Raw genomic sequence first — 11927 nt, 5'->3', positions numbered from 1 at the left:
TACCTTAGATGTTCAGACAGACGAGAGTTTGCTCAAAGTATGAGACACACAAGTTTTTACCAAAAGAAACATATTGGTCACAAAAGTCACAATTCGCGTTTGATTTCATCAGACCTGCAAATATTTCTGTGAAAGTTTATTGTCATCACAGTAACACAAAGGATGCTGCATCACAAGGTTAATTATTCAAGAATAAAATCATCACATAATCAGTTAAATGAACACTGTGAATGAGCCACTTTTACAAGAGATTATTTTCCTGTAAGGTCCGTCTCTAAAACTGTGGTTTCTTTTAGAGTGACACACACAAAAGCACAAAAAAGATGATCAATAAATACGGTAAACCAAGATTTTGGATCAGACCAGATGTTTTCCTCCTCAGGCAATTCTAACCATTAACAATGCCATTTTATAATGATGTCATCATGATGTCATCTATACCAATTAATGACTAATAATTGGTTAATCTAAATAAGCTGTATGTCTGTAATTTCATTAATTGCAAAAGTTAATGCCTTACTATATGAGGTGATGATAATGTCATTCTCGCTTTTTTTTTATCTATAAGGTTTAGGTCATGTTGAGCGGAGCTAAACGATAAATTGCAAAAATAATGTTTTAACTATGTATGATATCATCTGTTTTCTATGTGACTTAATATGATGGGGAATCATTTTCTGATTAATACGCGCTTTAGATTGTGTTTCCATGATTTGCAAAGATGTCCTGAAAATGTATTTTTTGGACCATATTTTGTTGATCTCGACCTTTGACATATCAGCTCCAAACGTTTATCATTTCCAGATAATCCCCCAACTCACTCATTCATTCATTCAAGCATTTCTCTCACTCACAGTGGTTAAATGATAAAGTCTTCATTCAATGCAGAATAATTTTAAAATCCGGATCCAACGGAAAACCATCCTCTTGGTTAATATCACCAGTCTGTTCCCTCCACGAAAACAACAGTATCTGAAGTTTCAACTGTCACAAACAATACAAGAATTTTGACACAGTCGACCACAGCTTCCTGTTCCTCATTTCCTTCCGGCAGCCACTGTGGGTTTCTTGTAACCATGACTATGATCTTAACCTTGATCAGACTGTTGCTATTGTACCCATCATGCCTGAACATTTTTTTTAACCCAGACCATGATCTTTACCAAACATGACAAGTTCTGGTCATGGCTGAACCACAAACAAAATGTAATAACTACTGCATTGTCAAATCATGAAAACTGATTTTTTTTAATAGTGATTTGTAGTCACCAGGAGCCAGATAATCATGTTAAACATGTGGCTCTTTCTCTACATGGCATAATTAAATAAAGTTGTAACTTTTGGACGACTGCACACTTGAATGTTGAGAAATCGTCATGTCTGAAAGGATCTTTGGAGTCTCATTGTTTGAACTCCTCAGATGTTTCTCTCTGTGCAAGTCTGTTCCTTTTCTAAAACTTCTCCTCATGTCTTGATTGGTCAAAGTCATGTGATTTATTGGGGATATATTTACCTGAAATATAATTTTTTATGCATGAAGGTGATTGAGAATCTGGTTTTAGTGGAAGAGACTTTGACTGTGTACTGAACAGACTGAGGCCTGTCAGAGTCACTGTGTGTAGTTATTTTCTCTGTGTGCGTGTCCGAAGGCATCTTTCTCAGTAACAGCTTGTGCTGCCTGTGGGACAACACACACAAACAGTGTAAGTGCTGCAGGCCTGTAGCTCATTACTGATTCAACATATGGCTACACACACACACACACAAACACACACACACGCACGCACGCACACACTGTAAACAGTCTAATTCTGATCTTGTCAGTAATTAATGTTGCATTGGATTTAAACACACTAACGATATGAACTCTTGCCCTGTTCACTGGACCGAGTTTATTTGTGCTGCGTTTCACAGTTGGGATTTGTTCTCAAGCTCTTTTACCACTCCTCAGTTTTAACTTTTCTATCAGACATTCTTTCATCAATGAACACTCTGGATTATTCAGGCTATAGTGTTGCTCCAACATTGCAAAAGATGTTTCTCTTTCTCACTGAGATGCTTCTTCGCTTCTCCTGCTGGTGAAGTCCCAACTATATGAACTTTATTTTTAATCCATCCCTTTCATTTCAATGGTTCCACTCAGTCTGTAACACAGACTCTTCTCATACTACGAGGCTTGTCTCTCTGAAGACTCTGATATAATCTATCATGGATGACGACCTAAACTGCTGCATGGACAGATGTGTTCACACATGCTTAGCAGCCAAATATTGTGATCTAACTGGCCAAACATATATTGAAAACAATGCAAAATGACCCAAAACGGTATCTATCTAAGACATGAAGTCATTTCTCTGTAAACAGCAAGTTGATATGAGAGCTATTTGTGATATGTGATTCAAGTGGAGCATGAATTTTTCAATATTTACAGTCTTGGGTCAAAACCATAGACTGTAAATAAAGATGGAAGACATGACTGCCCCCCCAGAAATGAAGCCAAAACATGTGGATTGCACCCTGGTGACTGGGTGCAGTACAGATCATAAACACCTCTGATGTCACCTGGGTGTTGGTGAGGTCACCTGTGACACAGGTCACACATCAGTCATGTCAGAGTTGGTCACACAAATCAATGTGTAAAGGATGTCAGGATGTGGTGACAGACTCTCCTCCTTCCTCCTCCACGGAGAAGAACTCTTTTGTTTAAGGCCATAAGCGCTAGAAGAGCGCTATAAAGTGAAAAAAAAAAAGTTCAGTCATCTCCCTGTCTCTCTCTAAAGTGACTGCACCTCAACACTGCAGCTGTATGTTGTTTGTTGTTTTCTCGACTGTCCAGGCACTTCCTGTCTAAAAAACAGTGGTAGCCTTCTTCTGAGTTTTCATTTTTCATTTAAACTTACATGAAACATATTTGCAGGGTGTGTGTTTAAGTGAGTTAGATCGTGTAAGGACTACAATGATTGCACCAGAGCACCCCCCCCCCCCCCCCCCCACACACACACACACTCTGAGGCCTGATGGAACCAATTAGCAGACGTTATCATGGCCTGGAGATGTCACAAGCTGTTCAGACACCCCAACCCTCCCCTTCTTCCCCCAGGGGGTCTGCATGAGTCTGTGAGAGAGAAATAGAGAGAGAGAGAGAGACAAATTGAGAGTGTGTGTATGTGCGAGTGCGTGTGCGTGTGTGTGTGTGTGTCACTTCACATACATCACTGCTAAAATATTTACAGTCCTCTCTGCTTTACAGTTTATATTACTGACCTACATCCCTGTGTGTGTGTTTGTGTGTGTGTGTGTGTGTGTGTGTGTGTGTGTGTGTGTGTGTGTGTGAGATGTCATGGCTAACTAACTGTTAGTGACCTCAGCCACAGGAACATGTCCATATAAGGCCGTGAACACACAGAGCTTCACAGTGCTGCACATGATCAAAATCAGACCGTTTTCTCTGAAGTGTGTCTGTTTACCGCCGCTGCCAAGAAACAACCTCAGCATCCGTGTTGACGTCCATAGGTAAAACTGAGAGCAACAGAGTGGCGAAGTGGGATGGGAACAATGTCAGACCCCCTGGATCAGCATGAATCTGTCTTGGTTGAGTCAGTGGAACAAAAAGCTCGACGACTTTGTTAAATAACACATGGATTGCTTCAGAGTTCGAGGTGGAAGGCCCGTAAAAACTTTATGAGAGAAGTTAACTACGACCCCTCTCGAAACTACGCAACTGCGACTAACTCCTCCGTCCCACTGACACACAAACCCGTTGACATACAGACCAATCTGAATCAAAGTTTTGTCCGTGTTCATTTTCATGTACAGCGGGAAGGAGCGATCCAACCACAAGAGGTTATTCCAGATAGCCATGTACATTCTGAATGACAAACTTAGAGCTGTCCAGTAGGGATCGGATCATTTGAAACAGATAGTTAAACCAGGTTTGAAGCTACCGATGCAGCCAACACGTGCGTCCTTCCATCCCTGAGAAACAAAGGCTCGGACCTACCCAAGGACTCATTGTCAAAGTGTTTTTCAAGGCGGTAATGGTTCCCGTAAGATACAGAACGCCAAAGGCTTCAAATCAACCGAACAGCTCATATTCGGTAATCCTGTCCAAAAGTCAAAGGGCATTAGAATTTCCTAGTCGTGTCCAACTTCAGCTCTGTTGCTAGGCGACAGCAGTGAGGGCGGGGCAAGCTGGTGACAGCAATCACAGCATTCCTCTGTCCTCCCAACCTCCATCCCAAAAGGCTAGTAGTTCATGTCCTGTGAATAAAACTCAACAATCAATTATTTTGCTACTGTAGCTTTAAACCTACTTTTATGAGCCAATCGAAAACCAGCATTTTCAAAGATTGTGACACAGTGTTGACAAATGGGCTGTTATCAGATGTGGGCAGTCATTCATTGTGTGTGTGTTTGTGTGTGTGTGTGTGTGTGAGTATGTGCGTGTGTGAGAGTGAGCGTTCAGGGAAATAAACAGTCATTTCCTTCCATTTTCAGTAATGTCAGCGGCGCCACCCACCTCTTCCCTATCTTCTCTTGACCCCATACAGCCTCCTCCTCACACACAGACACACACACAGACACAGACACACACACAGACACACACACACACACACACACACACACACACACACACAAACACACACACACACGCACACCACACACACTGAGATCAAAGCCCTGGATCTGGATCTGATCAGACTAATCTGTGATCAACTGATGTGAACACAGCAGGGATCACCAGTCTATTAGCATACCACAGATAACACACACACACACACAAGCACACTCTTTAATCTGTGAATGTGTTTGTTTTCACGAGGGGCTCCATCAGCAGAGAAGACACAGACTCTGCTCCTCATTTCATAGGCTGCAGCTCACAGTGCTGCTGAGTCGTATACATCATAATTATACTGACGTGTGTTCTGTAAAATCCATTTATATAAGTGCGGATATATAACACAAATGCAGTCAATCATTTTTAAGGAGTAGGGCCAACAGCCTGGTTGACCTTAATAATAGTTTATGGCCAATATAAATACTATGTTAATAAATTATTGAAGAAAGCTGTGTGGTCGGCATTTACAATTATGCTGTTTTCAAACATGAACTCGTTTGGTCATTTTCTTGAGTTTGCCTTTAACATTTGAAGAACTCCACTGGAGATTGTCTGAGTCGGACGAATGCATAACAAACTGGAAAATGACTGCAACATTCACGCAAGATGCTCTCAACTCCCGCCGTCTTTCCATGAGCACATCTTCATCTACGAGTACAACCATCTTCAAACATCAACTCCAGAGAATATCCGCATGATCAGACGCGTTCACAACAACACAAACATCTCTGCAGTATTTGGACGAGCGGCGGCGCTTCGGTGGAGCATGTAGGTGGCAGGACATTATGTCATGCATGGGTAGATCATGTGTTTTTGTTCACATCATATCGACATCGGCCTCGGACTGTAACACCAAAAACCCTCAAATCTAATTGTCTCTCAAAGTTGACATCATCATCTGCATCCTCTACGTGTATGGCAGTTTTTTTCTTTCAGTTCTGCATCCGTCATCAACATTCATCGCTGTATTCTCACATGGGCTCACTCTTTCCGCACATTTTACCAGAGGGCTGGCAGGAAAAGTTCCGTACGAAGTCCATAGCAAGTGACTCAGACATCTGCGTTCTCACATATTCTGGAAAATATTAGGAAAATGTCTGGACTCAAGTGCATGTCTGAAAGAAGCTTTAGTGAAAGAGAGAGTAAAGAGTTAAAAATGGAAGTTGTCTACTTAACTTTGCATCCACACATCCCCCACACCCACTCTCACTGGGCAGCTTATGTCATCGCTTCTTTCTTTTACGGACTCATTCTTGACTTAAGCATGAAACAGAGATAAAATGTAACTGTGAAGAAGGAGAGGGAAATGAAAGAGAGCAGAGGAAGTGTCAGAGCTGTTTGCTTCAGCAGATTCACACATAAACACACATACAATTTGAACATTTGTGTGAGAGAAAACAACTGAACTTGATCTAGATTTATTAACTTCTTTCCTTTCTATTTTCTTTAGCAGGAGAAGCACGAGATGGAGAGCTCTCACCTTTTGTATCACTGTAGCTCTTTATCTGCTTCTTCTGTCCTCCCGTCCATCTACCCCGGAACTCTGACCTCCTAATTGCTGGCGGAGCATAGGGGTCACAGTGACCTCAGTGGAACATCACACAGCTTAAGGGATGTTCAGAGTTAAACAGGCAACATGTGCTCACTGACGGTTTTGTTACTCGTGTTTTAACCACACTAAACATGTGAAGGCAGCTGATAACAGCTTCTTGTAAATGAGGCCAACAGTCATTGACCCTTCACCCCTGCACCCGAGTGGTCATTGTCCAGTCATAGGTCAAAGCCACCATCACCAGACCTAGGAGCAGTTCAGGATACAGTTTCAGGGTTGTGTCTTGTCTTTGTCTCTCAAAAACCAGAGGTGTAAAGACTGGATCATTAGCATGCTCAGCTGACCCCATTTCAAACTACACTTGCACAGTAGAAGAGCTATTTGTGAACGTTACGTAGCTACCAAAAACACAAGAGACTAAACTAAAAATGTTTTAGTCTTTACCCGTTTCCAAATTCAGTGGCCACATTCTTTGGAGGCTGCAGTACAACTTGCTCATTTCTTGTGATAGGAACTCGAAATCAGTGCTCATGTTAATGGCCTGCAGTGGAAAGCAACAGCCCTTCCAGATGGGTCTGGTTACTGCCAACAAAGAAGTCGAAGCTTGCTTTCTTCATGATGCTAACAAGAGAAAATCCTGCTGCCTTTACTATGTGTCCCATATTCTGTGTGTCAAGAGTAACGGCATTTTATGTGGTATGACTGTTGTGATAAGAGGAAATGTTAAAGAGGCCAGCCAACCACTCTTGCTTTTGTGTTTCCTGTCCATGTTGCAGTGAGAATGTGAAGCAAAGTGAGAAAAAAACACTGAGTTCACAGAGGTCTTGACTCTGCTTTAACTGTACTATAGCCAGAAGACAGCTGACCCAAACGTCTGATATGTCAGAAGTTTGGGTCAGCTGTCCAATGGTTGGTCTGTATTATTCCTCTTTTATCCCTCAAGCTGTTATGCACCATGGATGCGGTTTGTGGATCGTGCATCGGGGGTCGCAGTGGTGGATCCAGTGTGGCGGATCAAGTATCGTGTGGGCTGATTGTGGTGGTGGTGGCGGACCCTGTGTCGCGTTGGCAATGGGTACGGGTGGTGGACCAGGACCGCGGCTGTGGCTCGTGGTGGGTCCTTTTGGGCGGCGGTGGACGGTGACTGAGGACTGGAGTGTCGTCTGGTCTGGATGTGGACTAGTGGCAGAAACTTGGACTATGGGCAGAAAAGGTCTCTGGTTCGCCTCTGGTTCGACTCCACGGAGAAACAACAAAAAGACGAACCTGGATTGATCTGTCCAAAAATCCAAGAGGATTCTCCCTACCCTGTCTAGTGCCCCTGGGGAAGGCACCTTACTCCCCCAACATCTGCTCCCCAGGCGCCGTACATGGTCGCTCAATGCTCTGTGTGTCCTGCACCAGATGGGTTAAAAGCAGAGGTTAAATTTCCCTACCTGCATGAGTGTGCCTGTGCATGTCTGTGCATGTGTTTGGGACTAATAAATGCATCTTAATCTTAATCTTAATCTTTTAATGGTGAATCGTGGTCATGCTGGTTGCTGACCATGGGCTGTGATTGCAGCCGGACTGCTTGGCATGTCATGTTGGGGTTTTCCTTCAGGATGTTCACCCTCATCAAATGCTGCTAAAAACTTTAATCTTGATGATGTTTTCCTACACGTGACATCTATTGCACTTCTGTCCGTCCTGGGAGAGGGATCCCTCACATGTGGCCCCCTCTGAGGTTTCTACGTATTTTTACCCTGTAAAAGGGTTTTTAGTTAGCCTGACGTTGTCATACTCACAATTCTAGTCAGAATGTGAGTCTGATACCGCTCCATTGGGCTGTGATTATGGGGCGTGTTTTAACCGAACCAGAAAAAAAATGCCTCTTGTCTCAATTGGATAGACCTACAACCAATCAGAGCAACTTAGTATGTGACGTATGTTAAGCGACTCATTGTGAGTTATTTACTAACGCCGGGTTCACACAGGACGCTGAAGCGCAGCGCCAAGCCTTAAATAACAGCTGGCTCCCATCCATTCCCATGTTAAATCTTTGTGCGGGTCACACCGGAGCTTGAAGCGCCACGCTGCGCCAAGGCTGCCTAGCGCCGTGCAGCGATTGTTTCGGCGTTGAGTCTATTTTTTGCGCTTGACGCGAGCGTATCGCACCAGGAAACACACTGAAAAATGATTTTAAACGATATTGATGACATATTTGATATGATATAAATGATCAAATATGCATCCCATCCTTTGAATTCCCCTTCTGTTGTCCTGGAGTTTTAATTTTACCAATGACATTATTAAATGTCCCCCTCTGCCCATCCACTACAGCCACACAAGCAGTGATAAAGATAAAAAGAGAGAGAAGGGGGCTACGTATTCTCCACATAGGCTTGAGTGGAGAATACGTAATTTACCCTCGACACCCGACATTTAACGAAGCAAACAGCGGAGAAGTTCTTCAACATGGATGACATTAAATTAATAATTGAAGTGGAGAAGTACAGTGAGTTGTATGATCCACGGAACATGTTGTATAAAGACAACACCAAGAAAGACAAATGTTTGGACGCTGTTGCTTAATGTTGGAGCAACAAGTAAGTATATGCTTTTATACTACTGGATCAACGGGTGATATTATTAGCGCTGCCCGGCGCTTCAGCGTCGGTTCAGCGTCCGTTGTGAACAGCCTAGCGCCGGGGCGATAGGGATTAGCGCGGCGCTTTGGCGTCGCCTCCGCGTTCTCTGTTCCTCTTTCAAAATGAATGCGCTGTCGATGTCTTCTAAAACAGACTCAATGGCAGCATCTACACATCTCAGCTCTCCAGCGGCAGGCATTCAACCTAAGCACACTTTGATGACGTGGTTGATTACGTTACCGTTGATCATCTGTCCATCGTTGTATAGAACCCACCCTGACAATGCCCGGTCGATTTCGTACCGGGCATAATTTCTCCCCAACGGAGCGACTCCAGACCGAACTTCCCGACCTGAAATGTTGTGGGCGGGGCTAAGTTCGTCTGGCATCCAGGCTAGTTTTTAGTAGTTTTTCCTTACTCTTGCTGAGGGTTAAGGACAGAGGATGTCACACCCTGTTAAAGCCCTATGAGACGAATTGTATTTTGTAAATACGGGCTATACAAATAAAATTTGATTGATTGATTGATTGTATAGCAGTACTATGAAAGTCATGTGGCTGCTCAGTAGATCAGACATAATTTCCTCTACCCCTTTTTAATCCAAACGCTGTCTCATTATAGAACATAGGACGATGAAGATGAAGAATATTGCTTGCATGTTCTACCGCACTTATGAATGCCTACCACCAGTTGAAGTTTGCGGATGTCAATGATTATATGCTTTCCAACTTGCGATTTAGCTTAAGAAGTTATAGAATGGGAAACACATTAATCGTATCATGTTGTTGCTCTGAAGCGAGCGGGACCTTGTAGAAATGATATAAAAGACAAATGGATCTACAGGTGTTCTGTACAACCCACTCAGAGAGGAAACACGTCTCTGCTTCTTTCCATGTTGTCTTCTTTACAATTTAAGGACACAAGAAGTGAGTGGGAGGGTGGGAACAGTAGCTCGTCAGATTCCAGAATAATAACTGCAGGGTCAGTGACAGGAAATACCAACAAACAGTGTAGTGCAGAGTTCCTGTCCGCCATTTAACCAAACAGTCTGCTCCTCAACTGCCTTTCTGTCTAGAGCTATTTTTATCAGTTTGGATAAAATCGCACTGATAGGCTGATGTAGTGGTTGGACACGGACAAATAGAGATCCGAGATAGGAAGAGCGTTCTTCGCCAAAGTGGATAAACTTTGAAGTTAGAACAAATTTGGTATATTCCTTTATACAATTATTTGTTCAAGAGTCATTGGAATCTAATAGACGTTTTCTGCATCTTTTCTTTTCTTTGTGTCTTTCTGGTTTATTTACTGGCTGAAGATCTGGAAATAATCACAGAGCGGTTAAAGTTCCTAAGTGACTCTTTCAGGACAAATAGTCTTCCCCCCTGATTTTTAACTAAACACAGTTAACACCAGCTGAACATGACTGACTTCATACTTCAAACTGCTTAAAGTCATTGTTTATTGAGTCACAAGTTTGAATCACAAGAAGTGTTTTTTCTCTGGAATTTATTTTAGTGCTTATTTTCAGAGAACAGCAGGATGAATCAGTTGATTAACTAAAGACCAGTACGGTAAATCTGACATGACAATAGAATACTGTATGTATCTGCATATCTTTCTGTAATTGTGTGTGATCTCATCCAACTGTTGAGCTTTTATTTTGTTTCTCTGGTAACAAAGAAAATAACACAAGTAACAAAGAGCACCAGTGCATGTTTGACAGTGGTTAAAGAGGCGCCTGGAGCTAAATGCTGCTGCCAGTTTTTTGTACAACCTTTTATTTAATTATGCAGTCTTATTGAGAACAATATCTCTCTTGCAAGAGACATCTGAGGACAGCAGATGAAAAGAAACAAAGCCAAACGAGAAATTACAGATACATACAATCAGTGTAGCACGATATAATAAAAGCAAATCTAAAGTCTATGAAGTCATTAACAGATCTTACTCAGTTAACAGTTTACACGTGGGATTAGACATGCATGTTTTAAAATCCTCTATAGTTCATCCCAAGTTTAAAGTGCATGGATTTGCATGATGATTTGCATTTGGTTTCGTTATGAATTTTGCTGATTCACTTTAAGCTAAATTATACTTTTTACTGTCAGCGTGTGACAAGTGTGGCTTTAGCTGAGCAGACTGTTAGTGGTCACGCAGTTCTGGAAGAACTGGAATTATACTTTCAACACATTTAAAGAAGACTAAAACTTGTGTCCTAGTCCCTAGATCCTCTAATGAAGTAATTATTAAGTATTTTTTACTAAAGCACACACATTATCTTCAAAATATAATCGTAATAGTATAAGATTGTCACATTTACAGTACTGTATATTGTTTTATTGGTGGAATTACTGATTTTCTGTTGATAGCAGATATGGTGTTAACAGCAGTATTACAAAATACTGCTGTTAACACCTAAGTATTACAGAGGTCAGACCCTGCACACTGGACAGGTCTGCTCAGGTCTGTTTGGACTGTTGGTCTGTTTGTATTTATTAATACAAATAAATCGTTGTTTTAATACCAAAGCCTCTTTGCATTGTTGCTGACCATTTGCATCACTGTATGGACTCAATTTACCATCTTCTAATAAGATAAGATAAGATAAGATAAGGTAAGATTAAACTTTATTGATCCACACACCAGGGAAACTCACTTGTTACAACAGCAGGCAGGTCAGAATGAGGTAGACAAGAGAATAAGGAAATGAAATGCTGAGTAGGTACATAATATACTCACGAGATGATTGTACAGGCAAGTAAAAAAAAATCTGTTTTGTACATTAGAATAAAACGTAATGGATTCTTCTACCATGATAAGTTGGTAGAAATTGGTTCAATGAAAATAAGTTAGCTTTACTACAATGACGTCCACAGTCACTAGATTTGAATCCAGTATAAAACCTTTGTGAAGTGCGATAAACCATATGCCTACTTCTATTCCACTTCTATGCGTCCTGGGAAAAAAATCCCTCTCACTTGCATCTCTCTACATTCCTTTTTACTTCTGGTGGAACTGTTTTTATGGTGGTTCTTCCCTCGCTCCAGTCGAAGGTTAAGAACAGAGAATGTTGCACCTTGTTAAACTGTATGAGGTCAATTGTAACTCGTGATTATGGGCTACATAA

This window comes from Pleuronectes platessa, chromosome 14 (genome assembly GCF_947347685.1).
Source record: "Pleuronectes platessa chromosome 14, fPlePla1.1, whole genome shotgun sequence".
Lineage (NCBI taxonomy): Eukaryota > Metazoa > Chordata > Actinopteri > Pleuronectiformes > Pleuronectidae > Pleuronectes > Pleuronectes platessa.
Note: the sequence above shows the minus strand (reverse complement) of the source record.